This window comes from Protopterus annectens, chromosome 3.part0 (genome assembly GCF_019279795.1).
Source record: "Protopterus annectens isolate FY-2018-M chromosome 3.part0, PAN1.0, whole genome shotgun sequence".
Classification (NCBI taxonomy): Eukaryota; Metazoa; Chordata; order Ceratodontiformes; family Protopteridae; genus Protopterus; species Protopterus annectens.
The window spans coordinates 1058088921-1058111222 of NC_056731.1; positions in this window are offsets into that span (position 1 = coordinate 1058088921).

The following is a 22302-nucleotide window of genomic DNA, read 5'->3' on the forward strand; positions in this document are numbered from 1 at the left end:
TCAAAGGCTTTGATTTTTACAACAGTACTGCTCAATACTGTAGAAGTCTGCCCTCACTTTACATCTATGTATGGCATACCTATGACATACCCACATTTGTGAAGTGGACCATGTAGACAGCTTTCCGTACAATGGTGGCCACATGGTGGGAAACTGTCAGGTTGCTACCAACCTCAGTGTACAATTCCCCTCACACCTGATTGCATGCTCAGTACATTATTACTGTCATACTTAGTGTGGATGACATCTGCCACAGCAGGGGGAATGATGTATCTCCTGGCATTCTGTTTGCAGTAATGCTTCTTGCATCAGTCAGTAATTGGGTGAGTGCCTCTTGGGGGATGATCACATCAGTAGAGGAATGTAAGACAGTGGGCAGCTTGCAAGCATCCATACACCTGGTCAGCCACAGACCACTGCTTTTGTTCTGTACCTCAGATATGTATATCTCAAACAGTAGAACCCCCCCAAGACCGATCCTTCAGGTACACCGTTATGGATGAATCTACTATAAGAGGTGGGTTCTACTACTTTGACTGAGTGACTACTATCATTGGGTCAGTTAGCTACCCATCTGGTAACCTACAGGTTGGTGACTAGCTGTGTAGGCTTATGTATCCTGTCCATCTGGGGATTACTGTGAGAGGATTGGACTAGGTGAAGGTAGGCATTGTTCTCCATCTTCCCCTCATCCCTGTGTTTGTTGACCACTGCAGAGAGGTCGATCAAGTTTAACAGTCCTGATCTCCCTTTGACAATACCATGGTCTGTGAGCCCAGGCATTTTGATGTTGCCAATGTCCCTCTTCATAATGTCCTTGATATTGCCTTCCATGCCCATGCAGATCAGGCTAGTTAGGCTGATGTACATAATATTGTCTGGGTTGGTGGATTGCTCCACCTTTGTGATATATGGATGACAGTGGTTGTACTCTGTGCAGATGGGATGACACCGGTGCTCAGGCTGTGGTTGACTACATTGCGGAATGGATCTGAGAGCCCATGCCTATGTTCATGTGGGATGCAGCTAGGGATGGTATCATGCCTAATCATGCCTATGGAGACCTCTGTGTGTTGCCTTTGAGAAGTAATTACGGACCTGCTTCCTTATGATGAGCAGAGGGGGGGTGAGGTGCTGTACATGCACATGTGTACCACTGGGGGGACAGGGGCTGGTGTTTGCACTTCACCTGTCTGCAGCCAGTTGCCTAAATCTATGCCATATGTGTGTGTGGTGTTATTGAAAACCACTACAGAGCAGATTTGTGTTGCCTCTGGAATTGCACACACATGTGTGGAAGGCCTAGTGATTTGCCTTGATGGATATGTCTAATTTGCACTCAAAAACAGCCTTAGGGTACATCACCTGTGCCCTTATTTGCTTGTGCAGACCAAGGTGACATTGCTTCCAATGAGGCACCTGTTCCTGCTTGGCCCATCCAGCAACTGTATCCACCTATTATGGTATTTGTGTATTGTTGCTATGCACCACAGGCATTTATCTTACTTGAGGGAGATGATGTTGTCCTGTCAGGTACTGCTGAGTCCATACAGCAATGTAGGTGCCCACATAATATTGTGGTGTGGGCATGGACACTGTTGCTAGTTCCAATAAATGGGACATTGGCTGTACAGCTACTTCTACCTGCTCTGTGGGGATTTATATTTATTTGTGTACAGTTCATTCTGTTTGACACTGTAAGGTGGGGGGGCAGGGGAGATGGTGACCTGAACAATGATGGCTATGTGGTCAGATATTACCAAGGGGATGGCACTGTAGAAGTGCTACAGTGGCTATTCATGTTGGTTAGGACCAGGTACATGAGATTTCCACCTGTTGTGGGATGTCGACTGGCTGATCTACTGCTTTTCCATTGACAAAGCCAAGGAATCTATGTGTGTTCATGTTCAGGTGGCATAGGTCATGCACACTATGGTTCAGTATTTGAAGTCACCCAGGAGCAGGGTAGACGACTGAATCCTGACAGATTTCAGCAGGTCCCAATAGGTGTGGTGGATGTCCATAGTCATGGTTGGAGGCCTGTAGCTAGCGATGATTTGAGTAGGTGCTTTGTCAACTGTTAACTGCACTTAAGATGTCACCCATGCATCATATTGTTTGGCCAGCCTGGAGGTGTGTATGTGTATGCTAATGTTCAACACTCTACCTCCTGTGGATTTGTAGGCCTCCATTTGGGGTCTAAACGTATGATAGGATGAGTGACCTGGCAGGGTTGGTGTGCTCTCCATAGCTAGAAAGCAGGTGTCAGTGACTGCACAAATGTCAGCATCCATCATGACAAGGTACACTTGCATTAACATAGGTCTCATGGTAAGACACCTAGCTCCTTTTAGAGCAAGACATCTGCACAAAGGCACACATCAGTGGTGGGCAAATACCAGTAAATAGTATCACTTAATGAATATAGCTGAAACACACTTATTTGCCAGCAAAGACAGTGTCACAGTCACAGGTGTACTCTGCAGGATATGACATCTGACAATCAAATGTATGCTAATATGTTATAACTTCAGTCTTTAATGGGTTGCCAGTGATGTGCCAGACAATACTAACAGGCTGATGCTTTGATTATAAATATGAGGCAGATATGTGGTCAGTTTGCAAACCTCTTGAAAGTTGTCAGGTATGGGCTCAGTACATCACATACATTTCAATATGCACATCTGGACCTGTCGTGTAATATGTGCATGCCCTGTATACATCTCTTACATTTGTAAGACAAGCATATGTATCACAGTAGCATTCACAAGTGACATATGAATAATTACAACATCCCAGGTAGCTGGTCTACCAGTGACACATTCAGTATTGGACAAAAGAGACTCCATTAGTAGTCATATATGGGTTGACCTTTGCTGGGATGACTCAAGGGCCAAAGATGTTCTCCATGTCAATGCAGACAGGACAAGCAGGAATGGCCATAGGTGCTGGACAGCAGCATGAGAGTCCAGCAGTTCTTTTTGCAGTCTAGTGTTTAATGTCCCATTTGACATCATTGCATTCACCCTTCTGCATTCCATTACAAGCTTATATGATTCACATACCTGTTACAGTGTTCAGGAGTTTCCTCACAACAATGGAAATGGTTAGGTTTGTGTAGTTGCAGCCTGTCTTTGTGTAGATGGGTTGAGACCTGTGTTGCATAGGCATCAGTTTGCCTTTTGTAGGTACAGATCATGAGCAGGTTATGGTCTATGCATCAATCGGTGTCTCCCATTTGCTACTTGCATCCAGACCAGCTATGTTGTCTTTCCATTTGTCAATGCCATAACAACACAGTGCTATAATTATGACCTTCATGTGTGCCTTGCCCCTTTTCCTTGCCTGTGTGGAGGACATTATGGAGGTATAGGGGCTACAGCTTAACAGACAATAGTTGGGAATGCCTCTCAGAACAAAACATGTGGAAATAGCCCAACAACATAGGGGACAAACCTCCAGAATTGGATATAGATTGTAAATCAGTAGGCCTATTATACACATAGAGGGTTACTAGTTTTACATGGATCATCTGGACATGCATTTTTTGCATGACTTGCCGTCTGAAAGTGATATGTCTCTGACATACTTCTCAACTGTCCTGATGTCCACAGACTTGCCAGAGGTTTGCCTGTTATGTTTTCTCTGTTCCTCATACAACATCTATTTTTATAGAAGCAGAAGGATAATATAAGGATTGTAACTGTTGACATCCATTGGTGTTTCAGACATCATATCCTTCAGGGATGTTATGTTACAACAAATCCTGTGACACTGGCAACTGTTGAAAGACACAAACGGCACCAGAAACTGCAACAGGGCAAGTCAAGTCATGAACAGACAGCACCTCAGGTTTTTCAGCTCTTCAGCTATTTATTAAAATAAAAAAAAATAAAACCAGTAGTAATACCAACAAGTGAAGTTAAGAGAAGAAGTCTAGTTATTTAACTAGACAAAAAGCGCTTAACTTCACTTATTGGTATTACTACTGGTTTTATTTTTGCTATTTTAGTAAAGAGCTGAAGAGCTGAAGAACCTGAGGTGCTGTCTATTCCTGCATTGACTTGTTTTGTTACACTGGGAACTGTTTCAGTTTGTAACACCATTACATGAGATATGTCCCTCTTTCTGGCCCCCTGTCCCCCAAGTATGTCATGCTTTGTCCGGATGTCTTGCAGTAAGAGGGTTGGAGGTATGTGATATCATTATTTAGTGACTGCACTCAAGGTATCATCCCATTGACTTAGCACACTCCTGGAAGCGGTATGTGGCAGCGGCCATGAATTTGGTCTCATACCCTGGACATTCTGTGGAAATTTGTACTTATGGGAGATATGTATGTCTGGCCATTGTGAAGAAACTGCCAAGCTTGTGTAGCAGTGTTGTTTGGCTGAGTAGGAAGAGTAGGAGATGTGAGTGTCACAGATCCTTTTTCTATCTGACTGTGCATGCTGCTATGGCTGCTGGTGGTCTATCAGGTGTATATGTTTGTAGGGCAGACTGAGAAATGCCCTGAAACACCTCAGGATTTCCATTGCACTGTGAGTTGGGCCAGTATATGTCTGTGTAGTGTGTGACTGGAATCAGGATATGTTCATTCAGTCGTTCTACTCTAGAGTTCATTTGGGGTACTGGTATGTTGATGTAATTGTGGTGCAAATGTTTGTGGGTGGACATTTATGCACCACTATCTGCTTTTCCCTATAGTTCAATCCCTGTAGTGCATGATATATTTGGATACACATGGGTAATTGCCCAGAGATGATTTGACTTAGTGTTGTGTTGGTCTTACTGTGGTTCAGAAGGTGCTGGATGACATGGTTTGCAGCTGTCATGGGTTTTTCCATTCTGTTACATGCATGCGGTCATACCTCTCGACTGTCCAGATGTCTAAACACTGTCCAGATGTGTAGCTCATATTTTTTGCCTGTTGGCCACCACAGTTATAGTTTTCCCAGAAGTCACTGCGATGATGTGAGCATTGACATCAGTAAATAATGACATTCATTTGAGTTTCAGACCTGGAATCTATCTGGCATTGCATGTTAAAGCAAACCATGCCACTGTAGCATCTTTCTACATGTATGACAGCCATATATCAAAGATTTCACTATTGTTTGCCCTTTATCCCCCCAGTTTGTCTGGCTTTTTGCATATGTGTTGCAGTAAGAGGTTGTTATCTTTGTGTGTGTGTGTGTGTGTGTGTGTGTGTGTGTGTGTGTGTCTATATATATATATATATATATATATATATATATATATATATATGTATATATATATATATATATATATAGCAACAGTTGTGAATAATGTGTAGAATGTGGAATTTACACCTTCACACCCCACAGGGAGGGGTGTTGGTGACAGATATTTGCAGAATAATCTATGGGTTGATTGATTAGTTTCACTGTACATGTGGCCAAAATGTAGAGCTATATATGGGGTAATTTTTTTTTTGTGGGACAGATGTCCTTTTTTTTTAAGGTGAGAGTGGCATATTGGGTAAGGGCTGTAGTATGTTTGGGGAGGTAGGTTGGGTGGGATAGGTAGCATTTGCAGACTGACAAGACAGCAGACAGGGGTGGTATATGACACATGAGTGGGTAAACATCTTTGATGGGGTGGGTGGTTTGGAATCTGAAGCCCATGAGCCCCCAAATGGATACAGTTGGACTGAGGTCCCCACTCATGGCCACTGCTCCTTCATGGCCCCAGAAGTGTCTGTGCTGGGAGCTGGACAGGAGGGGTGGCCAGCCCCTTAAAGGTGTGCCAGGCAGCCCTCAATGTGGCACAGCTGTCCACCCAACTCTGCTCAGATGGTGCTGCACACCATACCCCAAAACTGACTGCAGGTGACAGGCTCCTGACCATAGCCATTCCTGGGGGGGATGGGCCCCATCCCCTGAGGCAGTTTCACCGGAAGGTGGTGCAGGACCAACAGACGAGGAAATCCCGGGTATGGTCCCAGACATGCTGGGGCCCACTGCCATGGCCAAATGAGGTAGGACAGGTGGATCCACCAGGATCTGCCTTCCTAAATGTGCTATGGTGTTGATGTTTTTAAAAATGTGTTGGTTAGTCATGAACAACACATTTCAAGATTAGTTATAACAGCATGCGTGGGTGTCCTAATTAACCCCACAAAACATATTTGAAACAGTTGCATAGCAAAACAAACACATGCATAAATGAAACAACAGTATGCACCTTAACAGCATGCCAGTAACATTGATGGCAACAGGCCACCAACAATCGTATTTGATCAAGGTATGTTAACATGCAAGTAATCAAATATATGAACAAAAATATAACACAAGTCCCAACATTAGGTTTGGAGAACAACATAGCTATAGTATATGCATTATAGTATTGATCCAAGTGAGGGGTGGGGGGAGACACAGAAAGCCCATTAACAACTGTTTATGCTTCTATTTTCCACAAGAGTACTGCTCAGTACTCTATGAGTCTGCCCTCACTTTACATCTGCCTAAGGCCCATAGTTTCTGTAGTACAAACATACCTATTAAACTGAGAAGACTGGAATGGTATGGGGCAAACTGTGACAACTCTGGGCACATGACTAGACAGGACTTGTACATGTTAGCTTTACATATCTGGCACAGGAGGGGTACTCTGAACTGATGTTATGTGAGCGTACTATTGACATATTTCAACTGGTTTCCTATTTGTGTCAAGGGTTATTGGCAGCAGTGACTACTAGCCATGACAGAATGACACTTGAGAGACATGTATCCAGAAGAGTTCATGTTGTATGTACCCATCTTTCTGTCATTTGCAGGCATGTGCTGGGATGGCACAGTTTATTAGTATACCCTTCATACAGCTACTACCAACATTTCCTTACATGTAAAACCTGCGGAAAAAATGTCTGCTAATACTACCTGACTGTTTTTACATTTATTCCTGATTCCTTGTATAAATATGCCCATATCTTAGTACTACTCCCTGGATTCAAACCATATCTAGATGTGCAAAATGAACTAATAAGCTATATCTCAGCACACTAAGCTACTGGAGAACTACTGTTTTTTGTTTCACTGGTTTCTGCCTAATAGTCTCTTGGTTAGACAGTCTGAACTTGTAATCCTGTGAGGCATGTGTGACAGATAGTTACTGCACTGTGCATTAATCCTTTGTATTACTACAATCTGGAAAGCAAAGGTTAACACAAGTCAATGACGGATGGAACACACTGTGTAACTTTACACATTACTATTCAGGATTCAGAGTTTAGTGGAGTATATATTTCACATTTCAGTTATATCTTGTTTTACATCTCCACCATCTACAGTATTTCTTAACAACTGGTTCACAGAACAATCTCAGTTAATTTATTCTGTCACATCCATATTTGCTGTGAAGAACCTGTATAGATTCTATATGTCTGTAACAACATACCAGAGTAAACACAACAGTTTTTTTGTAGGGATCTTTATTACATATCAATATTAGTCGGTAAAACTTTTTCATTTATTCAGTTAACACAGTAAAAGTATATCTACTATCAGTAAGCAATGTACTCCTTCTTAGCTATTTGCACAATATACTGCAAAATCGATTTGTACTGACTAGCCTGTCAGCGCAGCCTCTGAAGTCTGTTGGCATGGTCTTGTATGTTACTAGCTCTATCCGCTGCAGCTGTAGGGGAGAATTATGCATACCTGTCTATTGAACTCTCAGGCTAGTATTTGCTACAAACTACTTTACAGTGATACTTTCTCACCACTGGAGCATTCTGTGGCCATGCATCTTGGATCCACTGGGCCAAGAGTGCCCCCCTACTCTGCTTTAGGTTAGCATAGTGGTGCCGTACCTGATCACCAGTCTGGGGGATGCCAGTAGCACTGATGAGATCATGTGCAAGATGGTCCCAGGTCTCTGCTTTGTATTGTGAGCCCTGGTACTACCCTTGCTGCCATCTCTCATCATAGTTTTCTACAAGAAGTCCAGCCATGACCCTGGACTCCTGAATGCTCCAGCACTGCACCCAAAAGCTTACTCATTCACCATCACCAGCCATAGTATCTACAAAGATGAACTATAACAGATTCTGGCTGTATTCCCACCTGCACCATTTAAATAAGGTAATATTCCCACCCTTTGCCATCATTGGACCATTTTGAACATGTTATGCTCCATTAAGCAGTGCGCAAATCCGCTAAGCTGAGTTGAACAGTGCTTAATGGGGTAATTGCTGAGCATTGCTTAGCAGTGGGCAAATCCACTTAGCTGAGCTACCTGCTAATTAGCATTCACGTCTAAGCAATGCTGAAACCTGGTAAGTATAGATGAGCATTGCTCAGCATTGCTCACTTTTCATTTTTAAAACATTATCAGAATAATTACTTCATTTAGTAAGTGTATATGATTTACTTTACATGACATCCATCTATGTGCTTTCATTACATTAGCAAGGGGTGTGACTATACTGCATGGGACACTTGTGTATACATGGGTGGTTTCACATGTTATATGTACTTCCACTTCCATATCACACCACCTACATTACCGTGGTTGACAAAAATCAATTACTGCGTGGTTTCAGATGAAAATAATTAATTTAACACTGGCTTCCCATGTAAAAGTAAATTGCCTGTCTTGGTACTCGAAACATGAGCGCCTGCAAGTAAAGCCAAGACTCTAATCACTATGCATTCTTGGTTTGGGATTTTTTAGGTGTATATTTTTATTTATTTCCTCTGGGGTGTTTATGCAATGCTAGGCAGAGGGCCACAATGCACACACCCACTCAACTATGCTTAAACATGCCTCAGTATGAAAAAAAAAAAACTATTTATGTCCTTGTTCAGCTTTGTTACACTAGCAGGTTGATGGGTATGTGAGGCAGGCAACTGGGCATTCTGCAGACACCTGTACAGTTGAGGGATTTGCCCATATGGCCCTTTCACATGGCAGACATTTCTGTTTCAGTCTTCATACCCTGCAGGAAGTCTGTGCTATGCCAAACCTTTTATTCTGTCAGGTTTCGGGTTTGTCAGTGCACTTTTTAAAACATGTCCCTATTTATGTGCCTTGGTCCACCCATTATTTATGGATTTGTACTGCTTTATTGCTCTATAAGGGCGAGAAGTATGCAGAGAAGGCATCTGGGCATTCTGCAGACAGCTGTACAGTTAACGGCTATGGCTGTATGGTGCTTTCACATAGCATACATTTGTGTTTGAGTCCTCCTACCCTGGTGGGAGTCCATGCCACTGAAAACTTTTTATTCTGTCAGCTTTCAGGTTTGTCAGTGTACTTTTTAAAACATGTCCCTATTTATTTCCCTTTGTCCACCCATTATTTATGGCTTTGTACAGCATTCTTGCTCTAGGAGTTTAAGAGGTATGTGAGGCAGGCATCTGGGCATTCTGCAGAAACCTGTATAACTGAGGGCTATGCGTACCTCTCAACTGTACAGATTTTTGCAGAATGTCCAGATTGTTGTCTCATACTTTTGGGCTGTTTCTGTTCAGACTGTGGTTGTCCTGCAAGTCATTGAGGAGGACAATTCTCTCAAAACAAATAATCTCTTATAATACAGCATTTGAAAAACAACAAACAATCTCTGCTACTCCTTCAAAGGACCTATTAGCCACATTAATTAAGACCACAAAAAACTCATACCCACATTTGCAAATAAACTAGCATATATAATTTCCATAGTAATTTGTCTTGATTAATCTGGTTTTCTTTAAGTATTATATGTGTTGTAATAGAAGTAGTATTTTTTTAAATAATGAGATAAGCAAGTATAAGTAACACATGGTTAACTATCATAATAATGAAAGCTCTAACCATAAATATTCGCATCCCTGAACCAGAACAGTGGAAGCCATCAAGTTGACTGGACAGAATGTTGATTCGTTCAGAATGCAAGAATCAACATTTGTCATTTTCTATACTGCTCACCATCTGACAAAACACTGTAGAAAATGCATACATATTTACACTGTTTTGTAAGGAGGCAAGCCCCCCTCTACCTCCATATGGTGGGTATCATCCTGCCACACTTCCTGCTAATTATATATTCTAACTGACATCGCACTACAGTGGGGAAAAGGGTAATTTTACTGAACCCCACTGTAGTGCGATCCAATTTAAATAAGCAACCCTCAAAACCACGAACGCAAGCTATGTGTTGACGTCTTGGAGTTGACAGGATTTTTGATTGCAGTTTTGCCTTTCTGCACCTTTACCCTCAACCTTATGAATAACGATAAGGTGTGTTTCATTATTCTGATAGTAGAATCCACAAATACACACAAAAAAAACTTAGTAAAAAAACTAAAGACAGCACGGAGTCTGAGAATCACTCAGATATCAAAAATAAAACAAAAACCCAAGAAGGGTAAACACTGAGAAAAATGAAACCAACCAATTACGGACTGTGCCGTGTGCCATTTAATGAAAAGCTAAATAACAAGCTCCAGTGTGCTAAGCGCTTTCACCATCAATACAATGGCTTCTTCAGAGTAAAAGGAGCATCAAATCACAAGCTTTAAATACCCACTGAACTTTTGAAATGACCTATCAAAATTCTTTCCTAATTAAATACATACACGACATGATAATAAGGAAAACATATAAAATCACACCCTTACAAACATTTGTAAAGCACATGTTAATGAAATTGTTAAAATCTCAAAGAATAAATAAATAATAATAATACTAATAATACTAATAATAATAAATAACTTTCATAACTTTCATTGTGTTTCACTACAATATGGAATAAAGATAAAAAACTCATAATCAATACTTAGAAACTAACACTAACACAGACATCAAACAATCCTTTATTTAGTACTTTCATCTCCCGGTACACAAGACTTCTTCAAAATAAAGTAACGATAAAACAACCACCTTATATTTGCATACATAAAATCTGACTGGACTTACAATTAACTGTGAGGCACTCAGATTTAAAGCAGCAATGGTAAAAAAACATTGCCCACTGGTACAAAACCTAATAAGTATGAACACATGTGAATAATTAAAATATTTCTTAAAAAATAACAAAAAACAAAACTATCACCACACTCTGTGAGCAGTCAGGTCCAAGGAGAAAGCAAAATCCAATAATAAGATAAAAACCAGAAGGACCCAATGGAAAGGCTGTAGTTTCCAGTTTAAAAACACAGTTTTAATCCACAAAAAGGAAGCACAAGCCCTTTCATAGGTACACATCCTACTTCTTCAGATGCTAACAACTATTTAAATGTGTAGTTAAATATAGGCAAGTAGATGTATAATATCTATGTTTTGAACATTTTAACATGAATGTAGCTTTAAGGTGATGTCACTACTTAATTACTTCAGGTGTTTTTGTATATGTATTTAAACCATTCTTATTTGAACAGTTGTTAGGATCTGTAGAAGTATGATTTCTTAAAAAAATGACAACTTTAAATGCAACAATTAAGTATAAAAATGCAAATAACAGCATTACTACATTTCTGAACTAGCTTTCAACTTACAAATACTATGAATTGAACATTGATCATTAAGACCTGGGGGCACCACAGTATTGAGTCTAAGCTGCCATTGTAACTCTTTAAATTCTAAAAAATACATCATGAGAGCCACCCCCTTTCACCAAGATCTACGTGGTCAATGGCTACAAATTTGAATAAGTGCTGATCATATGTTAACAGATATCTATCTAGAGCATTATTACCATCCTGCTTTCTAATGCTATAAATGTGCTGGTAAATTCTAGTGAAGAAATGTCTAATAGATTTCCCTATGTAGAATGCTGGGCATTGCTGACATAATGCCAAATACACAACACCTTTTGAATTACAACAGTATTTATTTTTCAATTGAGTAAGACCATAATTGTCCATCATCACAAAATCAGTTTCTAAAATGTACTGACTTTGTGTAAAAGACCTACACTTGGACATCTTGCCTCCATAATCACTGGCCTTATTACTTTCAACCATACTTTTAATACATGTATCCTTCTGATATGCTATTCTTGGGATATCCCTAACCACTTTAATGTAATAAGGGTCTGTTGTAAATATACACCAGTTCTTCTCGATGCTACACCTTATGTCAAAAAAATCATTGTTGAATGTTAGGACCACGGCACTACTGAAATTGTCATCAGCCCTGTTATGTTGAATGAGGAGCGTGTTTCATTATTTTGATAGTAAATCATAACAGGCATTTAATGGTGTCAGGGAGGGTGAAAGAAAAAATATATTTAACATAACTAAATAGATATTGTAAGTGATGTTACTGATGGCTTTAATTTTGCTTTAATAATTGCACAAATTTTAATACTCTTTATACCAGCTCACATGAAGACAGTTTTCTCTCTTCTTTCATTAATTGACAATAATTAAATCAAAGTGGTCTTTAACCCTAACCCCATTCCTAATTAATCAAGTAATTGAAAATTTGACTCGGTTATATGAGCAAAAAAATGAGGTTATTCAGTTACAGTAACCAAATGCGGCAATACTCTTATATGCAGCTGATCTGGTGTTATGTGTGTCTACTTCTGAGGATTTACTCATTTAATTACGCACATATGTAGATCCAGTTAAACATTAGCTTGTCTTAAAACATTCTGAATTAGCTAAAATAGAGAATAGCTCATACGGCTATTCTGTTTTATCAGAATCTCCTATCATCCTATCATATGCATATCTTATAACTCAGATGCACCCGGATTAGGACTTGTCCACTGAAACTGTTGTTAGGCATATGACTAATCCTCCTCAGCTGTGGAAAAGTATTTTCACTTCTTCAAAATAAAGAGTTAATGTACAGTCAGCATCATGATTGCTTTACCTTAAATGTAATACCGTTTGCAAACCATTTCTCTTGAGCTTCAAAACAAAGACACGAGATTGTAAAGTAAAGTAATCTTTAAATTTCTTTAGGAAATGCATACTGTCAGAATTAAATATTTCTTAAGATTCTTACCTATTATGGTCAAGGTGCCAAAGTTGGGTATATTTAAAAGGCAGTTATCATTAAAACAGTTTTTAGTGCCTTGGCACTGCATGCATGCATGGAAAAGAGTGTGCTTATTTTGTCTCTGAACTTGGCAAAAAGTGCTAGTTATCAATTAGATCTAGACTGAATGAAAAATTTTCAGAAATAATTCATAAGCTGTGTACAAACAACACATAGGATACAAATGCAATGGTAACTAATAATGTGTACCTCTCACTTCAATAGCTGTTTTTATCCTACTCATTTACTTTCGTATCTGCTTAACTTCTCAGTGACATTACAGAACATTTAATTAATAATTACATTTAAATAATATTTACTTCTTGCCTGTCTATCTTGGTGCCATTAATATGCTCTCATTGCATAGGCATATACAAAAGCAATATTTTTCTCTGACAGAATAAACTGCATTACCAGCAGATAAGACCCTATGTGTCAGTACAGCTCTGCAATATATTTACAGAATATAATCAAGGTGTGTGTAATTCAGAGACACATGTCACACTAGCAGGGGATGGCAAGCAGCAGTGCTGGTCACAGTATGTGCTAATGGCAATATAATCAGATGGTGTTTTGCAATATTACATTGAGAGGTGCCATGTGCACTAACAGGGCAAATCAAGATGTTGGAATAAGTTATATATTTGTAAATGGTATTTCACAGAATTGCAACACTCGTGTTAATGAACACAGCCAAATGTCCATGTTTATACAAAGGAAATCTAAAAAAAATGCTGAGAGTTTTCACCTCAGTAGTCATTGTATGTCTACAAGAATGTCTTTTTGTTGCTATGAGCCAAAATGATGTACATCATCACCGCAAGAAGTAATATGTCATCTGGCCATGCTTAACACTTCTTGGACTCCACAACACTAATGCTGTAGACCAGCAGTCTGTGGAAAAGGACATCATACATAACATTGTGGACCAGTAGTGTGTGGAGAGGGGGCATCATACAACACACTGTGGACCAGTAGTATGTGGATAGGGACATCATATACAACACTGTGGACCAACAGTGTGTGCAAAAGGAATCAGACACAACATTGTGGGCATGTGTTGGACTCTTCTTCAGTCCTACAGGAGTGATGGAGTACCTAACTCTGTGGGTACTAAGGTAAGTGAGCCTTTATGTATACTATCTACAGAGATCTTTCAGTGATTTACTGGAATCACAGTAAGAGTATCTTCCTCAACAATACTCCAAAAGTTTCTTGATGTCATGACCCAGTATATGGGGGGGGGGGGCATATGTGGTTATCCATACCACAGAAGAGAGAAAGAACATAATATAGGAATTATATGATATGGCCCTTTACCATGAGTTACTGAGGGTCACAGACCTATCCATACTGAAATAAAGGAATCCACCTAGATAAATGGGCAGGATGTGTATGAATGACAAAGGGTATCATTCCATCCACAACATATGTAGAAATACTAGTACTGTATTACTGTGATGTAGGCTGTCCATGGTCAAGATGGCCACTAACAATTGAGGAAGTAGTGGAATGACTTTGGGGACTATATTTCATGGCACATGAGTTTGAAAGACACATCACATTCAAGTATGTGATTTAGTCTGTTAAAACTATCATACTGTGGGAAAGTAACTTCCATGGTCATCTAACACAATCCGCCTCATCTTTCTAAGTCCTTTATGCACATATGCTAGGATGTAGACACTGGCATTCCAACTCCAGGGGTAAGAAAGAAAGCATTATTCAGTGGGTCACTATTGCCACTCCCCTATGTGTATCCACCACAAATGGCCTTAGTGACAAATCCTGACATGCCTGGTACAGGGTACAACACTCACCTAACTGCTTGCATCTTCATTAAGCTATTAAGCTATGTATGATACAAATTTCCACTCCTCAACCAAATGTAGGTATCCAGACACTCTACTGGTTTCACAAAAATACAAGCTGAGCGCTTTCTTCCCACAATCGGGTCTTCCTCAGTTCTGAGGAAGACCCGATTGTGGGAAGAAAGCGCTCAGCTTGTATTTTTGTGAAACCAATTAAGTGTCTGGATACCTACAGTTGGTTAAGGAGTGGAAATTTGTATTGTTCTTGGCAGTTTTCTGTGTTTGGTTACTATTAAGCTATGTGCTGTAATACTGTGTATTTCATGGGTATATGCAGGCAAAGAGACTTTGCCAATGGTCTATGGGAGGGATGCAATACTCACATTCCATATGTCCCACACATACACTGTACTTCCTGACTATGCCAACTCATCATGTTGTTATCATCTATGGTTGCAGATCCTCCAACGTCAGACAGAGACACTTCAACAGTGGTGGTACTGGACAGAGAATCAGCTGAGAACACAGCAAAGCACTTTATGAAAGTATGATCTGGCACCAGAAGCTTACATCAACATCAGGTGTAGGAATAGCAGTGATTGTAAACCAAACATTTAAATAGCAAACGTTTTGTACATGGTCATGCAGGAGAAATCCTTGATGTTTCTGTATAGCCCCAATCAGACAGCTTTAACAACTTGCCAGTGAGTAATGTGTCAAGAGAAATTACAGCTATGGTAATAGAGGAAGAGCTCCATGTGCAAGGGACATCGATAGAAGATAATCTTGGTACCTGATGAAGTTCTGTGCCAATGTTCAGCACTGCACTCTGGAACCATGTTTAGGTGTTCCTTCCACTGACAGAGGATAAAAGCTTCTCTGTCTCTGTCAGAGGTTGATAAACTGATGGCCCATCAATCATTGACCTATCTTCCTGTTACTGACAGGCACTTTTTTCTGTATCACAAGTAATGTTAGTGGCCCTGCCCTGATGTGAACTGTGTCATAATTATGTTCCCAGATATTGGCAGCATTAATGTCAACCTCAGATCTTTCAGGTATGTTTTTGGTAAGACCAGTCTTTAGCATCTTCACAAAAGAGCCATCAGCCATGGAGTGAGAAGGCCTGAAATAGCACCTTACTTTTTGCCTCAGAAAATGTTACGTATAGCTTTTTCAACAGATTCATCAGTGCCTTCTGTTCTGAACCTCCTTAGACAATGCTATGTTATTAGCAAGGTGGTTAATAGCAGCCCAGAAACCTCTTCCTACAACGGTGTCCCTCTTGCCTGTGCACCATGATGCTGGTGTATCTGACAGTCATATTTGTCTACCTAGACAGTTTTCCTAATGTAAACCAAATAACATTACTGAGCAAATGCCCCCCAGACTACAAATCCCTCCCCAAGGAGATGAGACTTTTTCACACTTGGTATATGTGTAAGCTACAGAACAGGAAAATAATTTTACACAAAGAGAATGTAATAACTGCTTTATAAGTGACAGCTTGCAGTTTGTGCTTATATTCTGATCCTGGTGAGAGTAGTAACAGAGCGCATTGATTCCTGCCTCTTTCTGGTTGGAGAGTGAGTGTCTATGCTTAATGTACCTGATTGGTCTGGTTGCTGTTCAAGGCATCCACCAGAAAAAGGCTACAAGCCTATAGACCCTTGCATCATTTGGAACAAAACTGTGGATCACCAAACAGGCTGTGGCCTGCTTTTCCTCTTGGGATTGTTGCTAATATTTTGCTTCTGGTGGGAGAAGAAGCAAAAGAGTATTGTATCCCAACAGAGTGAAGCTGTGCTGAGACCAGCATTAGTAGTAGCCAGGCAGTAGACATTCATGTGACTCCCCTCTTTTCATCATTCCTGACAAACTAATTCTTTGTTTTCAGTTAATACTGCTTGATTTCTTTTTAACTTCAGAATATCTGCCTAAATACTTCATCCTTAAATTGTCAGGGTCTATGTATTAGTTTACCCTCAAGTGTTTGGCAGTGCTCTGTACAGACTCAGACACCTTGAGTGACATTTTTCCTGTAAAAGCACAAGTGAAATTTCTCCAATATCTAGTTGCACACAGGACATCTAGTTTGCAGTGACAAGCACTGTCCACATTTGCAAACCTGGATACTCCTGGCAGTGACTGATGTTCTCACTCCAACAGTCTAATCAATAAAAAGGGTCTGTTGCCATGGATATGAACTTTCCTGCTGTCTCTGTTACTGGCTTGGTGGATATGGGTATCCTGAGGCAATGTAGAAATTGCCTCATGTTTATTGACAACCAGTTAATTCTCCAACAAACTGACAGGTTATGTGAGATATGTATTTACACAACATCACTGCAGGCAAAGCTCTCACATAAAAGCACTCCTAATGTCAATAAGTTTGCCAGTAGTACACATGCTGCACCCATCATGCACAATTCAAAGCAGACATATAGACCCACATATGCTGAGGCACTTACATGAAACCATCCTAAACCACAAAGACTTCCTAGACAAAGTACACATAAGAAATACCCTCAGCAGCCCCAAATACACTCTTTCAAAACAACACCCACATCAACACATAGAGCTACATCTCCTGGAGCCTCTACCTCTAAGCCCATAAGGCAAGTCACCACACAATCCAACATTCTAGTCATTGGAAACTCCATTTTGAGGCACAATGATGTCCCTCTCACCAGGCTAAGGAGAAAGTTACGGTCAGTTGCTTATCAGGGGCTTTTTATTCGCCACATTACCCATGCACTCAGGTCATTGGATCACAATTACCAATATGACTCAGTCATAGTCCATGTGGGAGTAAATGACCTGAGATGTACCTCCATAGACTATATGAAGAGAGACATCATAGAGCTCTCAGAATATGTGTCTCTGGATGGTATGAGCCTAGCATTGGGCAGCATTTTACCTTCTCCAAGGATGATGCCACACTATGAACAAAAGATGATTGATTTTAATAATTGGCTTAGTTTCTGGTGTCATTCTAAGGGGGTGCAATATTTTCAGCATGGAAGGTTATGGTCAACAGACCACGCTGCTTTGCCAGGGATGGTCTGCACCTCTCCCCTCTAAGCTTTCGAATATTATTTAAAACATTGTTTTCCCCATAGTGCTTTTTTTAGGCAATGCCAAACTGAAAGTAATTCCGATATAGCAAATCAAAACCAAAAAAAATCTAAAGGTATTACTGCTCAGTGCTAGGAGCCTAAACAAAAAAGTCCACTTCCTGGAAGCTTTCTTTACCCTAGAGAATTCTGATGTCTGTACAGTCTCTGAGATGTGGTTTAAAGCCGGAGACAGTCCACCAACAGTGCAGGATTATAATGCCTTCCACACATTTAGACCAGCTACTTCACTGGCAGGGACTAAAGGTGGAGGTGTTTCTATTTACATCAAAAATAAATATACTTAAAGGCTGGTCAAACAGGGCAGTGCACTCAAGCTGCTCCATGCTCAAATCACCATAGGTAAAATCCAGTACCACTTCCTTGTAAGCTATCGGTCCCAATCTATGACCATGGACATGCATACCATGTATTTAAACTTATTAGAAACACTAGTGATCCAACCCTATACCATATTCATGGGTGACTTCAATTACCCCACTATTAACTGGGAATCCTATACAATATCAAAAGTATATGCACAGAAATTCCTGAATTTTGTAAACGCAAACTCCCTAGACCAGATAGTCAATATACTAACCGGTGGTACAACTATGCTGGATCTGATCCTCATTAATATGGGAGAGTGCTCCACACCCCCTACTGTAATACCCTCCATTCACAAAATGGTCTTGTTTGAAGTAAAAATAAAGCCTGGACCCCCAGCTAAACTGGGAAGATTCAGGAACTATTCTAAGGCTAACTTCCTGCTATTAAGTGAAAACATGGCAAATATTAAGCCCCTATAAACCCTGACAGCACTTCTGCCTATGCAGAACTGTTCAAAGAAACCCTATGCAAACATGAAAATAGCTGCATAGAGGCAGCTGTACCAACCAGGAAGAAGTACAGAACTAACTCAAAAAACAAGCCACCCTGGTGGAATCACAAAATTAATTGGATGTATAACAGAAGGAAGAAAATTATGGCAAAAATTAGGAGGTGCAGCACCCAGCAGGATAAAAGCACTCTCATTAAACTAAACAAACAACTCGGAGGACAAATAAAGTCTACCAAAGCCAAATTTGAGGTAAGTCTGGCCTCCCAGACCAAGATCAACCACAAAGCATTCTTTAGCTATTTCCACAACCTCAAAGGCAATACACAATTGTGTGCAGAGCTCATTGTAAATGGAGCCACCTATTCTGAGCCAGAAGATATAGGAAACCTCCTGACTGATAAATTCAGCTCCAACTTTACTCCTCTTTCCCCCTCGACAGTCCCTTAGGAAATATCAGATATAACTCCCCCTACTATCACTAGGGTAACAAGTCCTTAATGGTTTCTCTAAGACCAAGAACACTGCATCAATGTGCCCAGACAATATCCCAGGATGCCTTCTAAATAGCATAAAACTTGATCTATCAGGGCCTCTGGAATTACTGTTTAACTGTAATCTCCAAACAGGCTTCATGCCTCATGAATGAAGAAAGCCAATAATCATCCCTCTGCACAAAGGAGGGCCATCTATAGACCCTGAAAACTATAAACCTATAAATCTCACTAGTCTTTTATGTAAAACTATGGAAAGAATTATCATGGAGATGATCAACACAGATATATTAAACCTCCAGACACTGGACCCAACCTAGTTTGATTTTGTCAAGGGCAGATCATGCCAACCTGGTGAACTGCTTTGAGAAGGTCACCAAAGCAATGGATGAGGTGAAAATCATTCACACTGCCTACCTTGACCTGGACAAGACATTTGACACAATACCCCACTCAGGCATTGTTGACAAACTCAAGAGGTTAGGTACAAACCCATATACCACCTGGTGGATAGCCAACTGGCTCACAGACAGGACCCAGGAAGTTAGAATTGGGGATTCCACCTCTACAAAGAGGCCGGTCACAAGTCGAGTCCTTCAGGGATAAGTCCTTGGACCACTCCTTTTTGGCATTTACTTCTCAGAAGTCAAGGCCAATGTCAGTGGTCTCTGGCTAACTAAATTTGCAGAGGACTGCAAATTAGGAGCTGCCATTGAATCTCACACTGGCACAAATGTTCTCCAGGAGGGGATGACACAGACAAACAACTTGTGTTAGAGTCATGGGCTAAAACTAAATGCCAAAAAATGCATAATAGTATCCATTGGGAAGTCATCCATCCCTGGTAACTATCATATTGACAACACACCCCTTAGAGTTGACCCAGTAGTCAGGGACTTAGGGACACACATAGACAGTACTCTAGCCTTTGATCATCACGTGTCTACAGTGGTGAGGAAATCATTCTATGTTACGCAACTTATAAACAAAGGTATGGCATCTAAGTATGAGGAAGTCATTGTTCCACTGTATTTGGCATTCATCAGACCTATCATTGAGTACAATGTCCCTTTTAGTATGTACCAGACCAGGCATATTTAACAACTGGACCGTCCACAGAGGTTCCTCACTAAATGAATACAGGGTGTAAGTAATATGTCCTATGTAGGCCACCTCAAAGCCCTATCCCTGTATTATGTCTCCTACAGGCTTTTGAGGGGAGATCTATGCCTGGCATACAGGGCATTGTCAGACCCCACTCTGATGGACCTCCTGCATATCCACAAAACAAACAGTACCAGAATTACCTGTTCTAAAGACTTAAACCTTGCCTGTGATATAACTAGAACCAGCTGGAGAGATAAGTATGTATCCCAGAGATGATCCCGTCTATGGAACAGGCTCCCCATCCATGTGAAGCAGAGTTCCTCCCTAATCAAGTTCAAGTGCAACTTGGACAATTTGATGGGAAACCAAAACTTCATCTCTGGTTTGGCACCTCCTGTATGTCTCTGATGCAAACATGTAATCTGTAAATGGCTCATCTCCCAGGTCCATACTTACACTTATCAAGGGTATAAGAACTTGTCAGAGATTTGGGATGCATAGCTAGGCTTAAAATGCCCTTGTGATTGTTAGCCTAGTAAATACCTATGAACCTATGAATATATGAACCTAAGTGATAGTACAAAGCTTGGCTAAAATTTTTCACAAGTGCTCTGAGTATTTGTTATTGGGTGTGTTAACCATTAGGATTAACAATAATTCAGCACAACAATTGCCTTACCAAGCAGTGCCACTCTCACTGCACCTGCTCAATTACCCATAAACATATTAGTACAGCTAGTAAAGTATGTAGTCAAGAAACATTGCAGCAAACAGTAACCATAGTTTAAAAAGCAGAGCTGAAAATTAGCACTGTAAAAGCAGGTGTTAAGCACTTCTTAGATGCCAGTTGAGATGTTGCTCCTCTATGAATTTGTCAGTCATATGGCTCAGTGCCTTTCCTCATGCTTATAGTAAATTCAGGTGCCTAGATATAGTGATTATGCAGGTAAGGGCTAGCTTATTACTGTTTCTGAATTGTTCAATTTCTACATTGCACGGAGTTTTACATAGTATTATGCACATCTGTAGATGTTTGTGGCAGCACTGCATAAGCATAATTCACCTCTGTGGCTCCATTTAGGTATGACTAATTCCACATCTAACCTAATAAAAATGAAGTCACTGTAAATTATGCCTTATTCATAGCATGTAATCATGGAATGGTCTGCCACATTTCACACCTTCCAGTGCAAAGTTTAAATAATGTAGTAGAGTACATATATTGTGCTGTACCACTGCACGTCAAACAAATAAGCAGCTCAGTGATGTATATCATACCTCTCAACCTGGAAACATCAAAAATCTGGACAAGGCCCATGAAAAATAGGTACAAATCTGTACGCTGATGTGCAACATTTGCATAAATAATTACATAACCTCATCCACTCCAATGGAATTGTGGGATACCAACTTTCAAACGCAAACTGAAGAACATAACCAAAATATAGCACCAGAGTCCCCCTGCAGCCATTCCAAAGTCCCATTACCTGGCTATATCACCCCATTTACCATTAACACAAATGAGTGCATAATACTTTACTTCTACAATGATTATTTGGATATCATTTTTACATTTTATACCACAATGCACAAAACACTAACAGATAACTGCTAAACAAAGCAATACTGTCTCACAATGAAAATAGACTTGGCATTAAAACTTCTCTGCCATTGAAACTCACATTGATTGAAACAGCATTGAAACCAACACCACATCCAAAGAAAATGCATCTGGCCAGTGGTGGATAAAGATTACCTTTGGGCTGTTTTCAAATCATAGGCCCCTTGCACACAAAACAAAAAACATACATGTGTTCTTTGATACACCTTCCTGACTTTATTAAATTATATTCCTTGTATAATATAGAACACTTGTTAGACTTAAGTTTGAGGGCAATTTAAATTTACTGTTTAAACATTTTATTGTTCAAAGCATTTTT